The sequence below is a fragment of the Sceloporus undulatus genome, chromosome 4 (genome assembly GCF_019175285.1).
Source record: "Sceloporus undulatus isolate JIND9_A2432 ecotype Alabama chromosome 4, SceUnd_v1.1, whole genome shotgun sequence".
NCBI lineage: Eukaryota > Metazoa > Chordata > Lepidosauria > Squamata > Phrynosomatidae > Sceloporus > Sceloporus undulatus.
Window position 1 is genome coordinate 29,984,892 of NC_056525.1, and position 24,959 is coordinate 30,009,850.

Consider the following 24,959-nt stretch of genomic DNA (forward strand, 5'->3'; position numbering starts at 1 on the left):
TGTTATACAATGGAAAGGAGAAGCCAGGCATAGTCAAACACGCATTCTAGACTTTAGGACAGCGGATTTCAGTAAACTTAGAGAAGTATTGAGGATGATCCCGTGGTCAGAAATACTAAAAGGGAAGGGAGTTCAGGACAGATGGGAGTTTCTCAAAAGAGAGATACTGAAGGCACAATCTCAAACAGTTCCAGTGAGAAAGAAAAATGGGAAGTGTCTCAAGAAACCAGGATGGATGACTAAGGAACTTTCAACCGAGCTAAGTTTGAAATGGAACATGTACAAGAAATGGAAAAAGGGGGAAATCACAAAAAAGGAATTCAAAGAAATAGCAGGCATGTGTAGGGGTAAAGTCAGAAAAGCGAAAGCGCAGCATGAGCTCAGGCTTGCTAGAGAGGGTAAAAAGAATAAAAAGAGATTTTTTGGATATGTCCGCAGCAAAAGGAAGAAGGAAATGGTAGGGCCACTGCGTGGAGAAGATGGCAAAATGTTAACAGGGGACAGAGAAAAGGCAGAATTACTCAACACCTTCTTTGCTTCAGTCTTCTCAGAAAAGGAAACAGGTGCTCAACCTGAGGATAAAGGAGCAGAGAACAGAATAGGGGAATTTCAGTACAGATTAAGTAAAGAGATAGTAGAGGAATACCTTGTTAATCTAAATGAATTTAAGTCTCCAGGACCAGATGAACTACATCCAAGGGTACTAAAAGAACTGGCAAATGTAATATCGGAGCCATTGGCAATCATATTTGAAAACTCCTGGAAAACAGGAGAAATCCCAGCAGACTGGAGGAGGGCAAATGTTGTCCCCATCTTCAAAAAGGGGAAAAAAGAGGATCCCAACAATTATCGTCCAGTTAGTCTGACATCAATACCAGGAAAGATTCTGGAGCAGGTCATTAAATAGAGAGTCTGTGAACATCTAGAAGGCAATGCCATAATCACAAAAAGTCAACATGGGTTTCAGAGAAACAAGTCATGCCAGACAAATCTGATCTCTTTCTTTGATAAAATTACCAGCTTGGTAGATGAAGGGAATGCTGTGGATATAGTATATCTTGATTTCAGTAAGGCCTTTGACAAGGTTTCCCATGACATTCTTGCAACCAAGCTTGTAAAATGTGGACTAAACAAGGTAACTGTTACATGGATTTGTAATTGGTTGACTGGCTGAACCCAAAGGGTGCTCAACAATGGCTCTTTTTCAGCCTGGAGAGAAGTGACCAGTGGGGTCCCACAGGGCTCTGTCCTGGGCCCAGTGTTATTCAACATCTTTATCAATGACTTGGATGACAGAATTGGGAGCATACTTATCAAATTTGCAGATGACACCAGATTAGGAGGAATAGCTAATACTCCAGAGGACAGGATCAACATTCAAAATGACTTGAATAGACTAGAAAGCTGGACCAAAGCTAACAAAATGAAATTCAACACAGAGAAATGTAAGGTACTGCACTTAGGGCAGAAAAATGAAATGCACAGATATAGGATGGGGGTCACCTGGCTGAATGAAACTACATGTGAAAGGGATCTGGGCGTCCAAGTAGACCACAAGTTGAACATGAGTCAACAGTGTGATGCAGCAGCTAAAAAGGCCAATGCAATTTTAGGCTGCATCAATAAAAGTATAGTGTCTAGATCAAGAGAAGGAATAGTGCCACTGTATTCTGCTCTGGTCAGGCCCCACCTAGAATATTGTGTCCAGTTCTGGGCACCACAATTCAAAAAGGACATTGAGAAACTGGAGCGTGTCCAAAGGAGGGCGACTAAAATGGTGAAAGGTCTGGAAACCTTGCCCTATGAAGAACGACTCAGGGGGCTGGGGATGTTTAGCCTGGAGAAGAGAAGGTTAAGCGGTGATATGATAGCCCTATTTAAATATTTGAAAGGATGTCATATTGAGGAGGGAGCAAGCTTGTTTTCTGCTGCTCCAGAGAACAGGACCCGGAACAATGGATGCAAGCTAGAGGAAAAGAGATTCCACCTCAACATTAGGAAGAACTTCCTGACAGTAAGGGCTGTTCGACAGTGGAACACACTCCCTCGGAGTGTAGTGGAGTCTCCTTCCTTGGAGGTCTTTAAGCAGAGGCTAGATGGCCATCTATTGGGGATGCTTTGATTGGATTTCCTGCATGGCAGGGGGTTGGACTGGAAGGCCCATGCGGTCTCTTCCAACTATGATTCTATGATCTATGAGAGCAGCAAAAATTCAACACATATTCCTTCTGCTTACTCTCTCACCATGCCTGGAGACAGCTTTATTTGTTGAGTTTCAACCTGTTCTGCAGCTATTCCAGTAAAAGTATCCCTTCAAGGAAAAATGTGGCAAATCTACCAAATTGTCAGACTGGCCACAACTTGAGTCATCTTAACCTTCACAGGTTGCTATGATACAGTTTGAAAATACTGTCCTTGCAGAAGACTATCAAAGTCACCAAATGATGCCCATAAGAAAGCATTTATAGCAGTGACACTTTTCCTGTCCATTAGTCCTACATCTCCAAAGGATTCCTGCTTAACATGTAATTGGACCAGAGCTGAGACATTCATATCTTTTGGTTAATCTAGACTTCCAGTGGCAGCACCCTTGTTTTTTTTTAAATTCACTCCACTGACATCATTTTTTCATCCCTACATTTCCATACATGTCCATATATGTTGGCATGTTTTTATTCCAATTCAGTAATGCACAATCTAGCTCTCCATATATCTGTCTTTCTCTCTGTTTATCAGGACGGTCCTGTGCTGAAGGTCTGTGCAACAGTGTTGGTGGCAACTGAAAGTGACATTTCTGGCAACTAGAAATCACTTGCTGTTACTTTTTGGGTGTTGTCTTGGAGTAAGGCTGAGGCTGAAAATAGGCCAAGGTTGACTCCCTAGAAAACTATTTTCAGCCAGGAAAAAAAAAAGATTGCAGATTTTCTCTTTGTATCTGACCTGCTGGTCACACCATTCCCACCCTAATTTGAAGAGAGGTACTCTCTCTCTCTCTCTCTCTCGCTCTCTCTCTCTCTCTGTGTGTGTGCGTGTGTGCGTTTGTGAGTGTGTGTAGGGAGAGAGTCAACATGAAATGAGAGGTGTACCTTTTTGAGATCTCATCTACCCTTCAACAGGTTCTAGAAGTGAAAATGTGGCTCTTAAGACTGGATGATATTGCCCATCCTTATTTTAAAAAATACAATGCCCATGAGTCTTGTATGCCAGTGTGATATAGTGATTTGGGCTCTGGAGATCAGGGTTTGATTCCCCACTTGGCCATGGAAATCCACTAGGTGACCTTGAGCAAGTCAGAAAATCCCATGATAGGTTTGGTTTAAGGTAACCAGAAGTTGGAAATTACTTGAAAGCATAGGACAACAACAACAAAAAAATAATACTTTCCCACATTAATACACACAAATCACTTCTGGTTTTCACGACAGGTGGAGAGATATTTTAGTAGGTTTGTTACACTAGATAATCATATGATAATGGGTTCTGCTATAGCAGAAGTGGAGCTGAATTAGCAAAAATCTTATTTAAAATTGTAACATTTAATGACAGCAATCTGCACTATCAGTTAAATGTGTAATGGTCCTCTCAGATCGGGATGTTAAGGAAAATGCAACATGGGATATACAGTAATAGAAATAAAACATGTATGTGAAAGTCACAATGACTAAGCAAGAGCAATTAAGAAGCCACACAGGTGAAAAAGCTAATGTAATTTAGAAGTCTTGAATGTCAAGGACAGAATTATAGAATGTACAATTGGAAACGCCTGAGATTCATTAAGTGTACAAGGTGAAATGATGAAATTCTTAATTATGGGTTGAACTATGTGAACCAATCAAAATGGATGTACACGCCCACTGGGTGGAAACTGACTAAGTGGGTGGTGATTAACAATGGCTATAATAATTGCTATGTTTGCCAATATATCTTGTGGGTAGTTGTGGATAGTTGGAGTGTTTTGGAGATATTAGAGATTGTAGAGGACATTAGTATTTATATATAGTAAAATAAAGTAGATCTTTTATATAAGACTACTGAGTTGTCTGGTGTCTTGAGTAAAGATACAAGAGCCAACAGAATCCTGGAAAAGTTTAGAGACATCTCAAGAAGAAGAGTGAAAAGGCTTGGAGAGTTTGTCAGGGTCTTCAGCCTATTCTCTAAAACTCTGCTGCTTTAGAAGAAAAACATTAACCACTGACCAAAGCTGGTCAGCACCGCTACATAACAAGGTGGTGAGTTAGAGCCAGAGGTGAAGAGCTACAACTCCCATCATCCCTGACACGGGATATATTTCACACATAGTTGTTTTTACATAAACAGTATTTTCTGTGCAGAAAATATTAATTTCTTTGCCCAGAAAATGCTGTTTTATATACAAAACAACTGCATGTGAATTTTGCACAGAACAAGTCCTGAATCATGAACAGGTTTCAAAAACTGCATGGTTTTCAAAGACTCTCTCACATCAGGAGGAAAATTGCTAAATTACTTGTTTCCTTCAAGAAGAAAATTAGTAAAGAACTACATCCCTAGGTGGGACGGCATCCTCCACCATACTTGAAGGCAGAAGGCAAACGTAGGAAGCCATAGGGCAACCTGCTTTGCACCCAACATTCTTCCTTGGTGCTGTCTTTATATGTTTACAACCTTAGGTGATCACCTCTAAATGCCTAATGGTAGGAGCATCTCTGCAATTTACACTGAGGACTCCTCAGCTCCCAGAACATGAAGGTAGTTTGAAAGAGAAATCTGTGCTCCTAATATGTAGATCTGTAATATTTTCAATTATGTTGAGGCAAGTTGCAGGTTTTATTTATGTTCCAACATCCTGCTCAAAGAAAGCAATTTATTTTATTTTACTTATTACCCATCTTTCCCCAACAAGCGGCCTAAGGTGGCTCACATGATCTAAAACAAGGCACATCTAAAAAACAAACCCCAAAACCAAATGATAGAAAGGGGTGGGGGGAGAAGACAGTAAGATAAAGTAAGTATATACAGAGCTTGGAAATTTTATTATTATTAGTTTTAAACTACACATTTGAGATTCCTTTGCCCTGAAAGCTGGAGGATTCTGGGAACTACTGTCATCCAAAACCATAATTTTTTTCAAGCAGTGAAATCAATCCTCTTTCAAACCACATTAGATCCTCTTAAATTCTCCCATCTGCATTAACCTTGATAAATCCCAAAGCAAACAGTACAACAGCTGAGAGATTTTTCTACTGACACAGTAGAATTACAAACATGGTCTAAGTAGGGGGTAGTGCTCTTGAAGGCCATTCAAGCTCCTGGTTCTTGAAGACCTCCACCGCTAATTGGCTCCATCAGCTGAAAACACAGATGAGTCTGCCCACTGATATAAGGCTACACATTGATCTGACCAATGTCAGCCAGTGTTTTAACCTTTAGATTGTAAAAAAGACGCAAATGAACTAAAATGCCATATGTGAATTTGGAATCTTTCTTTCTCTTTAAATCTTCATACTGAAAGCAATTTTCTCTGACACTGATGAAAGGTGCCCATAGCATCTTAAATAAGGAACAGATTCATTTTACCACAGTAATTTTGAAGGGAAAGGAAGCCAAGCTAAACATTTTAAAAACCTCATATTCACAGGCTTGGATATACAAGTTTATATACTGAATTTCTTTGCATAAATACCTCAAATTTTGAATACCAAAATGCCAGCTCTTAAGTTTTCAGTCCCAAAATACTAAGCTGCATGCATACTTCACTCAACAGATCAATCAGGCAAAACTTTCCTTGGTTCATCATGGAAGCAAGTTTACTTTTTGATTCCACAGTGACTCCTGTGTCTTACCATACTGGTGAATGTTACTGTCTTCACAATGGATAAAAAGTATCGTAAGAGGGCCTGTATCTTTGGCTTTCCAGAGACCATGGACTCCAATTCCCAGCAAACTTACCAAGTATGACCAATGACAGGGGATTATGGGCATTGTTCCATGATATCTGGAGAGTCCAAGGTCCCCCATTGCATCTGTAGAAGCTGAAACACCATCAGACCTTCAATCCTGTATCCACCTCCCTAGGAGAAAGCCCAAGTGAATGCTGAGGAACTTAACTTCATGGCAAACATGTGTAGGATTGCAACGCAGGTCTGCTTATCCATCGCATGTGCCATTACATGTTATGGAAATCAGAGTCAGGCTGTTTTGTACAGGAACATTTTCCCTTCCTCTCCTTGGTATGATCTGTTTTTAATCACTCAGCTTACCCCTCCCTCTACATAAATGGGAAGAATCACACCATAGATATGTATTTGCTTCTTACTTCTAAACAATTGCAATAATTTACCAGAAATGATCCAACTAGATTATTTGGAGAATGCCCTTATAAGTAGGCCACGAAGCAGCATAAAAAGAAATATGTTTTTTTTTAACAAAATGTTTCCAGCTCAACATGGGCTTTTTCTGCATTCATCAAATTCTTCTTCCACAAAAACAAAAACACCACCAAATGGGAGATTCCTTTATGAATGAATAATGTTCAACCACAAGCTAAACATGAGTCACCAGTGCAATGTGGCAGCTAAAATGGCAAACACTAAGCTGCATAAACAGGATAATGTCAATGAGAAGAAATTTCATTGTTCAATTCTGCATTGGTCAAACCTCAATTTGAGTATGGGGGGCCCCTGGAATCCACTGAGGTATGGTTCCAGGTTCCACGGTGGATACTAAAACCCATGGATGCTTAAATCACATTAAATAGTAAAATGGTATCCCCTGTATAAAATGGCAAAATCAAGGTTTGCTTTTTGGAATTTATATATTTTAAAATATTGGCAAGTCATGGATAGGTGAATCCATGGATAAAGAATCTGTGGATACAGAGGGCTGCCTGCACTGTGTCCCATTCTGGGCACTGCAGATTAAGAAGAAAATAGACTAAAGGATGACAAGGAGCTCCGCGGAACGGGCTGAGAACAGAATGGAAGGAGCCTGGAAAGAGAGGGGATGTAATTTACTGCATACGGAAATCCCTCACCCATTCTGTTCCCTTCCCTTCTGTTCCCATTCTGTTCCAGAGGGTGCAATTTTTGAGAACTGTTCAGAACAGTTCCCAAGAATTGCCTCCTCTGGAACAGAATGGGAACAGAAGAGAGCAAAACGGAACGAGTGAGGAGTTACTTGTGTGCAGTAAAATGCATCCCCCACTCATTCCGTTCCCTTCCCAGCCCCTTTTGGACCGTTCTCAGCCCATCCCAGGAGCCCTGTGTGGTAAGGTCCAAAGTTCCTGTAAAGTAAGTTCCATTAGGTAAGATGGCAATTGGGTATGAGACTACAGTCGGCCCTTCTTATACACGGATTTTTTATACACGGATTTAAGCATACACGGTTTGAAAATGTTCCAAAAAAGTATAAATTTACCTTGATGTTCCATTTTTTATTAGGGACACCATTTTGCTATGTCATTAAACTTAATGGGACTTGAGCATACACGGATTTTGTTATACACGGGGGATCTTGGAACCAAACCCCAGCGTATAACAAGGATCCACTGTAATTCCAGGCAGTGTGATAGTATGTTCAAACATTTGAAGGGTAGATCACCAAGATAATGCTACAAACCTATTATTTTTTGATCCACAACAAGGGTGGGTAATGGTCAAGGGATTCTTTTCAGCTTCTCTGGAGACTGGGCAAAATATACCAGCCTGCCTGGTGGCAACCTGAAAAAATGTTTCCAGGTGATCAGGAGTTTGTTTTTTGTTTGGATTTGGTTTTTTTGTGTTATTTGTTAAAGTAATGAGAGAATTAGTCTGATGTAATGGTCAGAATGGCTGGACTGAAACTGCAAAAACTTCAAATTCCCAGTCAGACACAATGTTATCTGAGAGACTTTGGGCCAGTCGCTTGTTCAACCTACTCTAATTCCCCTGCATGATCTTTCACTCTTTTGTATGTTCACAGTGGATTCACACTGAGCTTCAGGCTCATGAACTCTATATCTCCTGGGCCCATTTCCCTTCTCCCATTCTGGTGTCATCCTATTTGGATGATGCATGCCCTAAACACCTGCAAGAAGTCCAATGTCTGGCACATTCTGCATCAGAACTGGGATAAAACATATTTAACATAATTTATAAAAATGTATCTGTTGCTCCAGATCTTCCGAGAAGATCTAGAGCTCTCTGGTCCCAGGCTGCAGCAGCTGTCTGCATGGGTGTCCCACTGGATCACCTGGTGCATCCACCGCCCCTATGGGTCACTCTTTCTGCAGCCCAGCCATGTGACTATTGCTGGATGCCTTGTTCTGACCTCATAAGTGAGCAGCTGATGGTGGCAGTGGATGCAGCAGGCAGCCTAGCAGGATCCATGCAGACAGACACCACGGTGGAGGGATGATGAGTGGTTAATGGGAGCAGATCGGGGTAGCTGTGGAGCCAGGATACGTTGGGCTGCCCTCGATTATCCTGGCCAGTGCAGACAAGACCCTGTTCTCCTTTCTAAATGCAATGAGAATAGGTCCCAAGGTCAGGTACTACTTTTGATAACATGAGTTTTCCTTAAATACATGTTCAAGAAACTGAAATCCGTATCTTGTTGATTAAAACAAATTAGGTTATCAAACAATGAAAAAGCACACTTACATGCAAAGTGTGAGCTGGTCTCATACACAGTCTGTAGAAGCTGTTCTTTTCTGATTATTTGTCTTTTGCCTCCCTCCCCTGCATAACTGTGTAACTCTTTTTGCAAAGCTGACAATTTATCAAAAGCTGCAAAATGACTTTTTTTCCAAGGTGACCCTCCAGGCACAGTTCCACAGACTGTTTATACTCCTGAGCACTAGCTGTCTATTGCTGACATGACCAAACTTTTAAAGCTCCACTAGATTTCTGGATTTGATAACTCCTTTGTTAATGTTGTGCACAGGCCTCTGAGAAAGCAGATAGATTCCCATTCTCTCAAGCCTCTTACAATAGTAAGAAAAGGAAAGAAGAAAAGAAGGAATGAAGAAAAAAAATATAATCATTCAAAACATGGAATTGTAAGCATAGTAGAAAAATTAGGGAATAAATATGACAGGCCAGGTTTTTTTTTAAAGGCTGATATTTTTTCTAGCATATGATACAGTTGAAAAACAACTAAATTAAGTCTGTTTCAAAGGAAAACCAAGAAAAAATAGTGTGAATTTTAATAGATGAGAAAATAGGGTAAAAGACAAGAATACTGTCTGCCAAAAAGAAAAGACTGGAATGTTAAAACTAGAGAAGAAATTAGTTTCACTTCTTTATTCTGAAAACTAAATTGAATGCCTATAAAATAAAATAAAATAAAATAAAATAAAATAAAATAAAATAAAACCTTCAGGTTTTTAATGCCAACATTTATATGGGCCTGTTTCTGGCTTTAGAAAACTATTGACTTTATGGTTATGAATTAAATGTCATTGTTATGAACTATCCTGCTAAATATTCTTCTTAATTAAAGTGTAGCATAGTATATAAAAATAACAAATAAAAATCCTAATAATAACTACTGCATACAGTTGTCCATCCATATTCGCTAGGGTTAGGGGAACAAGATCCCTGTGAATATGGAAAAACCGCAAATAACAAAAACACTGTTTTTACCTAAGAGGACACCTCTCTAGAAATCTCTAGGTCCTCCAGTGCAACTCTGTGGTCAATGTCCAACATATACTGACCATAGAATGGCACTGGAGTAGCTACAAATGGTCTTTCAGTGCAACTTTTAGTTAAAGTTGACCACAGAGTTGCACTGGAGGACCTAGACAGTCCTAGAGAGAACATATTAATGAAATCAGTGAATAATCAAATCCACAAATATCAAAGCCGCAAATATGGAGGGATGACTGTATACTCATGTATAAATCTAGACATTTTAGTCAAAAAATGACTCAAAAAATCTGAGTCAACTTATCCACAGGTGAATGTAAGTACTGTACTATAACTCTTTTTTTTTAATGAATGATCCCCTGGTGAAAGGCAAAGGTATAATCTGTCTTGGAAGTACTGATCCCCCGCTCCTTTCTCACCCATCTTGCCTTTAGTGAGAGTCCAAAAGTTATGCCTATTGGCATTTTGTAAGTTCTTTGGCATTGTTTTCCTTTGCTTTGTCATTTACATCCTTTGTTATATGCCCCTAAGTTTTATCCTCAACTTATCCACAGGTCATATCAAAAACCTTAATTTTGCCTCCAAAACCTGCCCTCAATTTATATGTGACTTAGAGTCAAGTATATACAGCATAATATATAGAGTAAACAAACATCTGATAAAATCAATAAATCAATAATCAGCAGTGAGATTATCTGCAGGAGCAACCAACTGTTCATAAACAGGGAAACTGAAGATATTTTGGCTTGGCATGGAAACATCAATAAATTTGGCACCAGGAATTGCTCTTAGGAGATGGCATTCCAAAGTCAGGGTGTTATCATGGACAAGTCTCTATTTCATGTCATCATTCAATGTCTTTCCTTTAGGAGCAGGATAATGAAATGGGTCCATCTTTCAAACTGAAGCTAGCTGAGCTTTATTTTTCCTTATTCTTCTTCTCCTAAAAAGAAAAGGCCTTTTATTCACTTGTTTTAAAACAAATATAAAAGGGTTATTTATTTTGTATGAAAATTAGAATTTCTGGTTTGCAACATTTTGCAACCTTTTCCTTACATTTTCAGGTTATCAGTGTCACCACCTTTTCACCATTCCGACAGAAAGCACCAGGACAAGGGTTTAGACAAATTTCCAACCATTATGCACAAAAGAGATGTGGGGGGGGGGGGGTTGCATAAATCCAAAAGATGGAGAAGATTATTACACAGGGCTTTTTCCAGCTCTGTAGCATTATTCTATCGTTATTGAACACGAACAATACAATTGCGATATTAAAACACTTACTTTCACACACAAGTCGCAATAACACTTCATTAATGATTCAACAGCAGCAAAGAGCACAACTGATTTCCACACATCAACAGCCTTTAGCGTTTATCATTCTTGAGAGATCTCACACCTGCGCAGATGGAACGAGAGTGACCACGCAAGCCTCAGAAGACATCTCATTAGGATAAGAATTGTGAGAAGGTGGAAAACTGGTTCATCTCTTGCCGCTGACTTAACCCTCCTGTGTAGATGCGTTTCTGCCAAACTGCACCTGGATAGATTGACAAATTGTCTATATATCCTATTGAATCGTAATTGCTTTTCATATGTTCTGCAATAGTGCAAATGAATTGTGATCGCCAAGCTATTCACACTTTTTTTATTGTTAATGGGTTATTCCAGTAGCATGACATTTCAAGGACATTACAAGAACGATAGGAGGATGATGTTATGTGAAAATCTTTCCCCTGATCACGCAAGAATGACGGTAGCAATACACTTCCTTTATGCTTTTTACCCCATGTGATAATCTTCGGAATCTCAACACTCATTGACTGTAAGTAATATTGAAAGGGAACTACGTTTGAACAAGCTAGCATGTCAAAATCTCAGACTTAACATGCCATGCACCATCCAAAACCAGAACAAATTACACCAGAGACTTTTGTCTGTGGACATTAGTTAAAAAAGATAAAGTTTCATTATACAAATATTCAGCCATATGAGAAGGGAAGAAAGGAATCTATGTCACACACCACTCTCCAGCATGTGCACCACACAGATGCTACTGCTTACTTGCAGTGTAATTTCAAAAGCCAAAGCTCACATGTACCAGTGGAATTGCACCAGTCAGTTCAACACAAAAAAGGTTATTGAAGAGTTAGTTACCCAAGCAAACTTCTCATGTACCAAACAGTGAGATCAGTGCATGAGGAAACTGCTTATGAATACACACAGAGGCACTTTCAGAGGACCATAGTGGGGAAGCATAGAAGGCAATGGTACCTTTGTTTATCACATTCTTCTTTAGCAGGGTTGGCTGAGCTGACACTAGACCAACTGAAGCGGCACTGCATCCTATTCCCTTCCAATCTAGAGGTGTGGAAATTACTCAGGACTCCCCCCATCCATTCTGTCATAACTTTGAGCTTTCATTCCTGAGCTAGATCGGACATAACACTGCTCCTGTTTTGCATATCTCATCTCTGTCCCATTTTTCTGTTTTTCTTCTATAAAATTGTTCTGTCAATAAAGATTAGCCAGCAGAAGAAGGTTCTGCTGATTGATGGGCCTTTCAGGTAGCTGAAGAATCTTATACTTACAGCAATTCTTACCTCTTACAGCTGGTGTATTTTTGAGTTAGGATTTTACTGCTCAGCAAACCTAGCTGAGACCATGCACTCATGGTTAACTAGCATGATTTCTTTCAATCTGTTTGCTTAGAGCAAGAGGAAGGGGCAAAACAGACAGACCCAAAGTGGCAGCTTGACGCTGCCCCTTTCAACATTGGATCAGGCCCACAGCAACTACACACTGCTGGCCTGATCTGGCGCTTTCCCAAGCCTAAAAGAACTGGCAAAATGCAGTTCCTTTTTAAAGTAGCAAAAAGCTATCCTTGCCACAGTGGTGGCAGCTGTTCTAGGTTTCTTTGATGCAGCATGTCTAAATGCTGCACCAAAGAAATGGTGTGTAGCATGACGGTGGCATTGGGGAGGAGTTGGGGCATGCAGTCGCCACGCCCCCATTTCACAATGATGCTGGCATTTTATACCAGTCTGTTTAGCCCCCCAAGTCTGGATTCAATTCAATACAGATTGAGCATCCATTATCTGGAATTCCAAAATCCGAAATGCTCCAAAATATTTCACATGGATGGCTCAGATAGTTATACCTTTGCTTTCTGGTGGTTCAATGTACACAGACTTTGTTTGATGCACAAAATTATTAAATATATTATAAAGTGTATATGAAACATAAATTAATTTCATTCATTAATTTAGACTAGAGTCCCAATTCAAGATACCACATTATGTATATGCAAATATTCCAACATCTGAGAAAATCGAAAAGCCCAAATACTTCTGGTCCTAAACATTTTGGATAAGGGATGCTCAGTTTGCATCAGTAGCTGACATTCTTATTCTTACTATTAATTCATTTAATATTGTTAAAATGTGTTTCACACCAAGTTCTTTGCAAAATGGAAACAAAGTAGCAAGTTGCTGGGAAAAGACAAAGAGACTGTGCACACTAAAGAACTGAATTGTGGGACTGGCTATTTAGGGAGGGGCATTTAAAATTTTCAGCAGTAAAATCCATTGACTGATCAAATAACAAATTCCAAGATTCCATAGGATGGATATATGGCAGTTAAAGTGGAATTCACAGTGCTATAATTGTGTAGTGTGATTGGCCCCAAAGTTTGTCTTAAATTTCCACAGAATGTTTGGAGTGTAAAGCTAAATCTAAATATCAAGCATGGTCAAAATCTGTTTATCAGTATGCTTTTTAGAATAAAAAGAAAAGAAATCCAAGGTGTTTGTTGAAGCGACACTGAAAGTATCTGATGAACAGAGTTCAAAAGCTTACAGCAGTTTTGGTCCCATTAGATAACACACCAAAGTTTGATGAATCCGTTGTCAAACATGAAGATTTGTATAACATCACAAACTGATAAGAAAACAGGAAAACCTTAAATTATAATGCAGATATTGCACTTCCCAGTCCACAACAGAAATTTCAAAGTAACCAACAAGCATAGACATTAAAAAGAAAAATCATTTTCATTTTCAAACAGCAGTTCTAAATGATCTGTGCCTTATTTTAAAATCTCTTGCTAAAAGTATCAAAGATAAGAATTCAGTCTTGGGAATATAAATACATGCAGCTTCAGTCTATGTCCTGAGCCCACTGTGTCATTAATTGTGGTTGATGAATACTTGCATAGTAAAAATCCACAAGAAGTGATACCATTTTTGGACCAACTCCAAAGTATAAAATACATTATGCAAATTTCCTATAAAAGTATTGTGTTGAGTTGTTTGTGTACTTTGAACAATGCTGCCATTATCATGATAGAACGTCTCCCACTTTGGCTGCTGCCACACTGCAGTGTTGAGGACTTTAACTGTCATGGCTCTATCCTTTGGATCTTAGGAGCAGGTTCTACAAAGTCCAGTAATTTTAATTTTTCATTTTTTAACAGTTTTAAAAATAAGTAAGTGCAAATGGAATTGCACCTCATGTCACTGTGATCTGTTTCTGAGTGTCTGGAGTATTTGCTTGCAAACTCAACCTCAGCCGCTGCCTTAATTTTCCTTTTTTTAATTCTATTATGGTGATTAAAAGGAAGGAGGAGAAAAAAAGGACTGCAAGGTTTTTCAAAATCGAGAGGAAAGTAGAATACGTATTTCAGTGAACTAGGCACATTAGCTACCTCCTTTAAAAACAAAACAAAAAACAAAAGCTGAAACTGTGATGTATATCAGCCTTGGATTTCAAAACTATTTTCTGAGGTTTTGTTTTAGTTTAGTATTTGCTTGCTACAGTAACTCACTAATATAAGGAATTCTGAAGATAGCTACAACCTTAAGAAACTCTAAGGTTTTTAGCATTGGTAGCTCTTTCCATTTTGCATTTTATATTTTAGGCCACAATTCACTGGACAGGTCAACTGCCAAACCCTCACAGAAATAACTAGGAATTATGCACATTTTGCTTTTGCTGATATACCATCCATTTTATTAGACCTTGCTCAGGAAACATTGAGTGCATGTATACTTGGCATCTGTAAAGCTGGCAGTGAAAGTATTTACTATTCTGTCGTGGAAATTTTATCTGTAACTAAATAAAGTGCAATAACAGAACAACTGAAACATGTTTTATTTTAATGTTGGATTGAACCCAAATCCTCACATAGTAATGGCATAATTAAAGCCTTCTACGAAATCATAACAGTTTTAATACACTCATCCCTCTACATTTGCACTTTTGGCTTTTGCAGATTTGATTATTCACAGATTTTATTAATACAGGTGCGTTACAGACCGCCTGTTTGGGGCGGCCTGTAACCGGCCCTTTCCCCACTGGATTGGGGCCTCAGCTGCCACAACGGCAGCCTCCGAGGCCCTGATCCGCCGCTTTCCAGGCCGTGGGGAAGCTGCAAAAGGCTTCAAGCCCCAAGGACACCTGGCGGTGGCAGGGAGGAAGAGAAAGGGGCCGCTTGTCCCCTTTTTCCTTTGCATTGCTGGCGCAGCCATGTAAAGGCTGAGCCCAGTGACGCAAAGCTGGAAGGAGCTCCGAAACGGAGCTCCTTCCGGGGCCGCAGAAAGGGTGCCCTAGGCGCCCTTGTGTGGCCCCACTACATCACAATCGCGCCGCCTCGTTTAGAGGCGCTGTGGTCGTGACGTAGTCATGGCGGCGCCCATGTGCATAGGGCGCCACTGTTTTGTACAGACTTGGTCCGTACTAGGGTTAGGGGCATGAAGAAGTGACGCCCCTTCCTAACCCTAGTATGGACCCAGTCCGTACTTTTATGCCCATTTGTAACGGGCCACAGTCATCTATATTCAAGCCCCATAGGCTTGAATGGGTTGCATGCCCGCAAGCACATGCGGAGTGCATGCCACGGGGGTACACCACATTGAAAACAATGAAGGTCACACCTCTGTGAATATTCAAGACCATGGACTTCAAGTCCACAAGTCCTCTCTAGAAATATCTAGGTCCTTCAGTAGTAGTAGTAGTAGTAAAATTTTATTCGGTCATTGACCAATAGTCACAGAATTATAACAACACATAGTTACAGAAAATTGCAGTAAAAATTTGTGGGTTTCTGAACACAGTTATAAATGGTGCCATGCACCCTTATGCAGTCATTTAAAATCATAATAAAATCCTTGTCTCTTCAATTAATTCAGGCAAATCAGGTGCTAGTCACCATCTCTCCTAGAGTTCCCCTAAAGGCATACAGCTACACACGATTAAAATCGTTAGTTTCCAGTACTCTTGGATTAATATTTATGTCTTTAATACATATTGGTTTTAAGACATAAACAATAAAATAGCAATCTTGTTAGTAGACGACGAGTATAGCCAAGGTCTGAAATATTATGTTCCCCATCTTGGTTAACAATCATTTAGCTCAGGCAAATCCAAGGCCGAGCTTCAGGTCCTTCAGTGCAACTCTATGGTCAACTTTAACCAAACACTCCACTAAGCATTTGTAGCTCCTCCAGTGCAATTATATGCTCAATGTCTGGCAGATGTTGACCATAGAGTTGCACTGTGGAGGACCTAAAGATTCCTAGAGAGTTGTTCTCTCAGGTAAAAACAGTGTTTTTGTTATTTGCAGTTTTTCCACTGGAAAAACTGCAAATAACAGGGGTCCTGTGCCCCTAACCACAGTGAATGTGGAGGGATAAGTGTACTGAAGATTACTACACTGGCCAAATATCCCCAAACGTTTCAGGAGTGTGACTAACCTAGAATTGGATTCTAGAGTGAACTCCATTTAGTACTTTCTGTTATAAACTGTCCTCTTCCAAAATTATGTAGTGGACATAAAGCACATAATGCTCTAGAATAAAACGAGCTTTCCCCCATGGAATTGTGAATTCCATAATGTCAACATATGCTTAGCTGTTCACAGAATCTTAAGTGTTGGAAGTGACTGCAAAGATCATATAATCCAACTCCACACTATGCAGGAATATACAAATAAAGAACTTGTGAAAGATGCCCACCCATCCTTTGTTTAAAGGCTTCCAGAGAAGAAAAGTCCACCACCTGCCAAGGCAGTCTATTCCATTGCCAAACAGCTCTTTCAGTTCATTATTCCTGATGTTTAGAAGGGGAAAAAAAATCTACCTCATTTCCAATTAAAATGCCTCAAGTCATCCTTGGGGTTCCAGTGGTGTAGCTGAGCCAGAGCTTGCAGGGCTGAACACTAGGATTTTTGATTAGTGAGGGAAACGAAGTCATTGGTGACCTTTTAAAGATATCCTTCTTTCTTTTGCATTTAGCTGCAATCCTGACAGTCACTGTAGGGATAGAGAATGGATCCTCTAAACAACATATATTGTTGTGAGCGATAGCAAGTACTTTGAGTCAGCTTGGTCTGACATGATCAATCCAGAGCCATTAGTTTTACAAAAGACCTGTTCCTCACAAAGATGAAAACTGCTAGACTTAGTTTGGTGACAATTCTTTCACTCTTCTCTTGTACTTTTCTTGGGTATGCAACTAGAAGCAACTGATGTGAACATGTATCACTATATTGTTATGGGGTTCAGTACCTGAAGTCATAACCTAATACACAGATTATCTGAATGCTAGCAAACCTCAGTTAATAAAGCCTCTGATGGTGATGTTCTTTTTAAACAAAGGCTTATTATATTCACCTAGCCCCTTCCCTCATCTTCTGTCTAGCTAGAAATTTTTAACAGTATCAGCATTCAGAGAATAGAAAGGGGTCTGGAGAAAGACTACTAAATAGCAAAAGTCTTTCAGTTTTAGGTTGCAGAAGAGTGTCTGCAGAAAAACAACACAATAAGGTGGAAAAGAATGGGATCCTACTGCAGTTATGTGCATCTGCCCAGCAACCGACAAGGGAAATGCAGTCCTAAACTGAGCATGCCTAAAGAGCAAAACAGAGAGAGAGAAAAGAAAGCACACAAGTCTGCTGGCATCCAAAGTTTTCTGTGTTTTTTTCAGGCTATGTGGCTGCTTTCTGAAATAATTTATTCCTGATGTTTCACCTGCAACTGTGACTAGCATCTTCAGAGGGTGGTAACATGGAAGTGTGTGGAGTATATAGGGACCCTTGGTTGGGAGAAAGTGATTTGGAATCTCCTTCCTTAAACAGAGGCTGGATGGCCATCTGTCGGGGATGCTTTGATTTAGATTTCCTGCATGGCAGGGGGTTAGACTGGATGGCCCTTGTGGTCTCTTCCAACTCTATGAGTCTATGATTTTATGTTAATGGTGGAGTTAGTATGTGTGTTGTACTGTGTTGAATGGCAACGTCTAGAGCAGTGATGGTGAACCTTTTAGAGGCTGAGTGCCCAAATTGTAACCCCAAACCCACTTATTTATTGCAAAGTGCCGTGTTCCTCTGGCTTTCCAGTAACAAACTCTGGAAAACTCTGTGTTGGGGCAACGGCACATGTGCCCACAGAGAGGGCTCTGAGTGCCACCTCTGGCACACGTGCCATAGGTTCGCCATCACTGGTTTAGAGGTTATTTTATCCACAAATTCAACCATCCACAGCTTGAACATGTTCCAAAAAAATATAAATTCCTAAAAGCAAACCTTGATTTTTTCATTTGATATAAGGGAATCATCTTACTACACCATTGTACTTAATGGGACCTGCGCATCCACAGGTGTCCTTGACCCTAACCCCAGCAGATACCAAGGGCCCACTGGATTTCCTAAAGTTTTCCATAGGCTCAGTTGTTGGGCCACCTCACCTCTAGCTTCTGGAACACCTAGCAAAAAAGGCCCCATACAATGCAATAATCCTGGTATTCAAGGGTAATCTGTGAAGTTACTATCTTGCCTTATTTACTCAGCTTGAGCATCTGAACTGTATGCAACCATCCATCAAACCTTAATGTGAAAAGTCTGTGGGAGTCCATTACTGAATGAGGGATCAGGCAGCAGGGACTACAGACTCTTGGTTCTTCTGATTACTCATCACTGTCTATTAATAGTTTTGTCCTTCTTAAGGGATTCTCTTTCTGCGGGTTTGTTTTTAAGGTTTCCTAAACCAAATGCCTAGTTGCTATGAACACCAATAACTGCCAATTGAGCATATTTATGGTTGCAATGGAATTTCAAACTTTTTCCATTGCCTGAAGATAGCACTACATGCACACTGACAGATTCTCCTGAGGGATATGTTTGTTCCATGTTTGGAAATCATTCCTTCCTCCACTTTAGTTAAGTCTGAAGCAACTACATATCAGTACTAGATGCTCTGGGAGTTAAACAGGCCATTTCTCTTCCATTTGTAGCAATCAGGACGTTTAAAGCTGTTGGCCAATCTCAAAAAACAAAAACAAAAAACCCTCCAAAAACTCAACCCTAAGCCCCAGACCAATTAATCATACAAGTCTTCAATCATAGACTTCAATATAAATTTCTGAAGAAGAAAAAAGCTTCCCCTGTTTTCAGGTTAAGTGTGCATTTTGTGTATTTCATTAGGTGCCATCTTCTAAGAACTATTTTGTGAATGAGACAAAAATGACACTTCATGGCTTTTGTCAGTGGGTTATCAAAACCAGTGTTTAAATACTGCTTCAGTAAACTAGGGGATCTTCTTTTAATTCAATAATTTTTATTTGGCATTTCAAGGAAAAACAGAAGAAGAAAAAGAGTAAGAAAAAACCATGTACACACACAAAAAAATAAGATAGAATACATACAATATAAGCACAGTTTTAGTTTATAACATCATCCTTCCCCAACTCCCATCCTTTCCCCATTAAAACTTCCCACTTCTCCCTAAATGTAATTTAAAACTATCACCTATCCACATATCAACATATCATTCCATTTTCTCGCTAATCAAAGTTGGTTATCACTCATGATTTACTTCTCTTTCATATATAGTTGACCGTGCATACGCACGGATTCTTTATCCATGTTTTTGACCATCCACAGCTTGAAAACATTCCAAAAATATATAAATTCCAAAAATCAAACCTTGATTTTGCTATTTTATATAAGGGACACCATTTCACTATGCCATTGTATTTAATGGGATCTGAGCATCCACGGATGCATCCTGTAACCAAACCCCAGTGGATACTAAGGGTTCACTGTACATAAATTAGATTTCATTTGACTCAGCCATATTTAACAGTAATTGAATTCCATAGCACTGATAACCCCCTTGTTTGTTTTAAATATTTCATAAAAGGTCACCACATTTTAAAACAAACAAACAAACACAACTTCCTTTGGGTTTCTCTTTATTAAATTTGTTAACTTGCCTAAATGAGCAAATTCCATCATCTTCTGTAGCCACTCAGCACAAATTGAAATATTATTATTATTCCAGTATCTTGCTAAAACCACAGTCTTGCAGGACTCACCACATAACTTATTAAAGTTTACTCATTTCCCCTTCCTATGATCTAAATTAACCATAGGTAATAAATATAATTCCAGGCTTCTAGCTGTATTAAGCCCCAATATCTTCTGTACCCATTTATTAATCCTAAACCAATATCTTTCGGCTTTTCTACAATTCACCATAAGTGATAAAAGATAACAACATGCTTAGTATACTTCCAGCAAACATGCTTACACCTTAGTAAATTTTTGTCAATTTTTCTGTGGTTAAGTGTCATTTGTATATCATTTTGTAGAAGTTTTATTTCAAATAATAAGAACATGTAAATTTCAAACCCTTAATCCAAATGTCTTCCCACTGTTTCAAATAAATATTATGACCCACATTTCTTGCCCAGATAATCACTGTTTTTAATTTGCTCCCCTTCCATATTAAATCTTAACAACCTTTTATAAATTTTACTAATTAAACTATTATCATTCATGCACATTACTTTCTCAAATTTTGATATTCCCCCTTCATATTGATTGCTAAAGTCCTCTTTCACTCTCTCCCACAATTAATAATATTGTAATCATTGTAACTTAAATCCATCTTATTCTATCTCCTTAACTCTCCATTTTCCTGATTTTTTTCCAGACTATCCCTATATATTATCCATTTATCCCACCTTAATTCTTGTTTGTATAAGGCTTCTTGTGGTGAAAGCTAACCTGGAATTTTTGGATTGAGTCCAAAAAATCATTATAAATTTTGCATTCATTTTGGCTTTCTCATACCATAAATAGCTATGCCATCCCATTCTTAATTTGTGACCTTCCCCATCTAATTTTCTTTTCTTCTCTTAATACAATCCACTACTTTCACCTAGGGAGTCAAGATGCTTTAAAATACAGTTTTACTAACCTATTTCTTAATAGCTTCCACCTGATTTCTTGGCTCTGACTTAAAACCGGAAGTCTAGTGGATCAAAATATTTTTAAAACCCTGATTACATATCAAAGACTGGCAACTGTGCTCCTCCAGATGTTTTGTACTGTGACTCCCACAAGCCCTTACCATCAGCAGTGCCATACAGGCTCATGGACGTTGGCTGGCAAACAAACAAACAAACAAATAAAACTGGAGAGCCACAGTGGCTCACCACAGTTGTAGAAGGCATATGATAAGCACAGAGAAATTAAATTCTGGATTCCTGTTAATATTAGGTTTTCTCTTAGGAAATGCAAAGTTTAATCAGCATAGTTAAATGGAGCATTGTAGAAACCACAGAGATTCCTTCCTTCCTTCCTTCCTTCCTTCCTTCCTTCCTTTTTTTTTTGTTTTTTTGTTTTTTTTTGAAGCTGTTGCAAAAGGAGGGTTCCTAATCAGAGAACAGATTTAACACAAATCAGGGCAGGGTAGGCAGCCACAGTCCTTATGCCAGTATCTTCAGATCAAGGTTGTGGTTGTTCTGAGTTTCACCTATATTTTCAGAAGTAGGAAGTTATCACCATGGGAAGCTTGACTGTGAATAATAATGGGAATTGAATTGTTGTATGCTCTGTTAACAATCTAATCAACAGAAGCAAGCCATTAATAGATTATAGAAAAAAAAGAGAAAGTTTGATTTCAGAAGGGAATTGGAGTCAAGATATCTGTAATCTATCAAGAAACCCCTCCTGAGTCTGCATTAAGAGAACTGGACTATTAAAGTCCTTTTTGCTTACATACACCTTCAGTGAAATTAAAGTGAATACTTTCAGTGATCCAGTTTAAGAGTTAGATGTATTCTGCTCTGCATGTGAATGTCAGAGGTAAAGCTTCTTAACAGTACAAAATTACTGGACTTTGAAGACATTAAGACATAACGTGGCTGTGACTGTCATTATGCTGGTATCACACATAACTGAAGATGACCATTGAGTAGTTTTCAATGACTCATGGAAGGGGCTTCATGGGTCATTGAGTCCAATCCCCTGCTCAATGCAAGATCTCCAATTAAAGCATCCCCAGCAGGTAGCTGTCCAGACTCTTTCTGAAGACATCCAGAGGAGACCTCACCATCTCTCAAAGCAATTTCTTCCACTGCCAATCTATTATCATTGTCAGAAAGTTCCTTCTAATGTTCCATCAAAATCCACTCTTCTGTAACTTTAACCCACTAGATGTGGCCCTACCCTCTGGGACAGCAAAGAACCAGTCTGCCGCCTCCTCTATGGTCGTTATCACATGGGGGAAATTGGAAGGTCAATGCAGTGTCACGTTATTGTGTGAGAGGTTATCACATGTAATCGAAGTCAATGCTATGTCAATTCGAACCCAATCCAGGGTTTGCCATTGCCATTTTCTGAGGAGGCTGAAAGAGTGTGACTTGCACCAGGTCATCCAGTGGGATTCAATCCCTGCCTTCTAGAGTCATAGTCCAATGCTCAAACCAAGCACAAGGTTACTTTGGACTGATTTTGAATTGGTGAATTGCCTAAATAACATGAAATAAGGGGTAATGAATGAACAAATAACATGAATTGCCTAAATAACGTGAAATAAAGGGTAATGAATGAACAAATAATGTGAAACAAGGCAAAACCACCGAACCAGAAGCAAGCCCCGTGGGAAGTGTAAAAAGGTCACGATCTGATTCTGTCCCCACTGAGCATGTGCAGGGATGCTAATTCGAATTCTAGACTACGAAAAGTATGTACTCCTATGATAATTTCTTTTGCATTCGCACTACTTTGTCTTTGGGATGGTGCTGTGTTCTTCTGTAGTGTGATAACCATCCACGTACTTGTGTTCATTTCCGAATTGGCCCTACTTTCTTTTCTTTCGAAATTGAGAGACATTCCTCCCATGTGATAACGTCTTATGTGACAGCCTTTGAGGGGTTTAAAGAGTGCAATCATGGTATCCTCAGTCTTTGATTTAACAAACTCAGCTCCTCTTACCTTTTCCCATATGTTTTGTTCCCCATACCTCCTATCACTCTTGTTGCTCTTCTCTGAACCCACTTCAACCTGTCTATATCCTTCTTAAAATGAGACAACCAGAACTGAATGCAGTAGTCCAGATGAGGGTTGACCAGTGCAGAATATAGCAGAAATATTACTACCCTTGACTTGGAAACTATACTTCTATAAATGCAGGCTTTTTGTTTGTTTGTTTTGCATTTAGGACTCCTTAGCCATGTATCCCCTATCCTATATCTGTGCATTTGTTTTTGTTTTTTTCTGTAGCCTAAATGTACAATTTTGCATTTGTCTCTATTGAATTTCATGTTATTAATTTCTGCCCAATTTTCTAATTGATCATGTTTATTTGTGATTCTGTTCCTCTCTTTCAGTGTGTTAGCCACCCTTGCTAGTTTTGTGTCATCTGTAAACCTGATAAGTATTCCCTCCACCCTGTCATCTAAGCCACTGATAAAAATGTTGAAGAGTTAATGGCCCTGAGGCACTACATTCAAGACTTCCTTCCAGTTTGAAATACAGACATCGATGACAGCTCTTTAAGCACAGATTTCCAACCAGTTATGGGTCCATCTAATTGTTCCCATCTATTCCACATTTAATCAGCTTGGCAATCAACATTTTATGGAGGAGCTTATTCAATACTTTGTTGAAATCCAGATAAATGACATCCACAGCATTCCCACTGTCCACTAAACTAGTAACCTGATTTTAAAAAAGATATAAAACCAGTTTGGCAGGATTTGGCCTTGACAAATCCATGCTGACCCTTACTTATCACTGCATTTGTCATCAAGATATTTGCAGACAGATTCCTGTATAAGCAGTTCTTATATTTTTCTTGACATTGATGTCAAGTTGACTGGTCTGTAGATTCCTGGATCTTCTGGTTGGACTTTTTTTGCTGAGAGGAACAATGTTTGCCCTTCTCCAGGCCTCCGGCACCTCTCCTGTTCCCCAAGATGTTTAAAAAATTATGGTAAGTGGTTCAGAAAGTACCTCAGCAAGTTCCTTCAGTATTCTGGGATGCTGTTCCTCTGGACCTGCAAATTTGAACTTGTTTATATTAGCTAGGTGATTTCTGACAAAGTCCTTATTAATCTTGATCTGCAATCCAGATCCTTTGCCAAGGTTTTTGCTGCTGGATGGACGCATACAGTTCTATTTTTGGGAGAAAACTAATGCAAAATAGGGATTGTGTAGTTACCATTCTTGGGAGTTTATCCCATGAATATCCCAGATAAATCATATAATTACACGAAACGATTTCACACGACATCGCACAAAACCCAACATTAAAGTGGTCACAAAGAAGCATTAACGTGCATCTTTTTACTTGTGGGATTTCAGCAACAATGCATTTCCGATATCACTTTATTTGCACAATTATATGTGATAATCATTTGCGCAATTACTCACCATTTTCGCTTTATTTGCAGGATGCTATAAATGTGCTTTAATCTATCTTTAATGCTGAAATTAGCCCCAGTGTGATAAACTCCTTACAGTCTCTGTACACTGTCTCTGCGTCATTCTCTTCCTTGAATGTATCTGAAAAAATGTCTTCTTGTTGGTCTTTGGTTGTCTAGTCAGCCTCGCGCTGAGGTTCAGCTTTCCTTATACAGTCTGCCCTTTGTATCTGTGGGCGATGGATGATGTGGGTCCATTTCGGATCGCCCTGCAGATAGCAAATTCCACAGCACCTCAAGTCCGGTTCTCCTCAATGGTGGCACAATGTGCACCAAGCATATTGGCACAGCTGTGTGCACATGCTACCGTTCGGGAGAACAGGGCAGGGCATCCGTGGATGCTCCAATCCATGAATGGCAACCTCACAGATAGGAAGAACCAATTGTACTATTCCTACAAAGTTGGGCTGCACACCTATACTCTTCCTTGGTGGTTTTTCTTTCATTCCATTCTTAACACATAATCCCCACCCCCTTTTTTTATTAACTCCTCTGAGTTTGCTGTGCAACCACATTGGCTATTTTCAGATGTTTCCAATTTTTCTTCTTCCATGGGATTGTTTGTGATTTTGCTTTTTGCAA

At 39.3% G+C, this 24,959-nt stretch overlaps 2 protein-coding genes across 4 annotated transcripts in view; both read right to left on the reverse strand.

Annotated features, from left to right (window-relative positions):
* Positions 1-24,959, reverse strand: part of NCOA3 (nuclear receptor coactivator 3) — a 1,019,275-nt gene that overhangs the window by 523,570 nt on the left and 470,746 nt on the right. The window lies entirely within an intron of this gene.
* EYA2 (EYA transcriptional coactivator and phosphatase 2) overlaps positions 1-24,959 on the reverse strand; it is a 201,098-nt gene that overhangs the window by 138,487 nt on the left and 37,652 nt on the right. The window contains exon 1 of one of the 2 annotated variants that reach the window (XM_042465926.1): positions 23,908-23,933. The exons of the other annotated variant lie outside the window; for it this stretch is intronic. The gene's annotated coding sequence lies outside the window, so the exon portion shown is untranslated. Of the gene's footprint in view, positions 1-23,907; positions 23,934-24,959 lie in introns of those variants that run through there. 2 annotated transcript variants of the gene reach the window in all.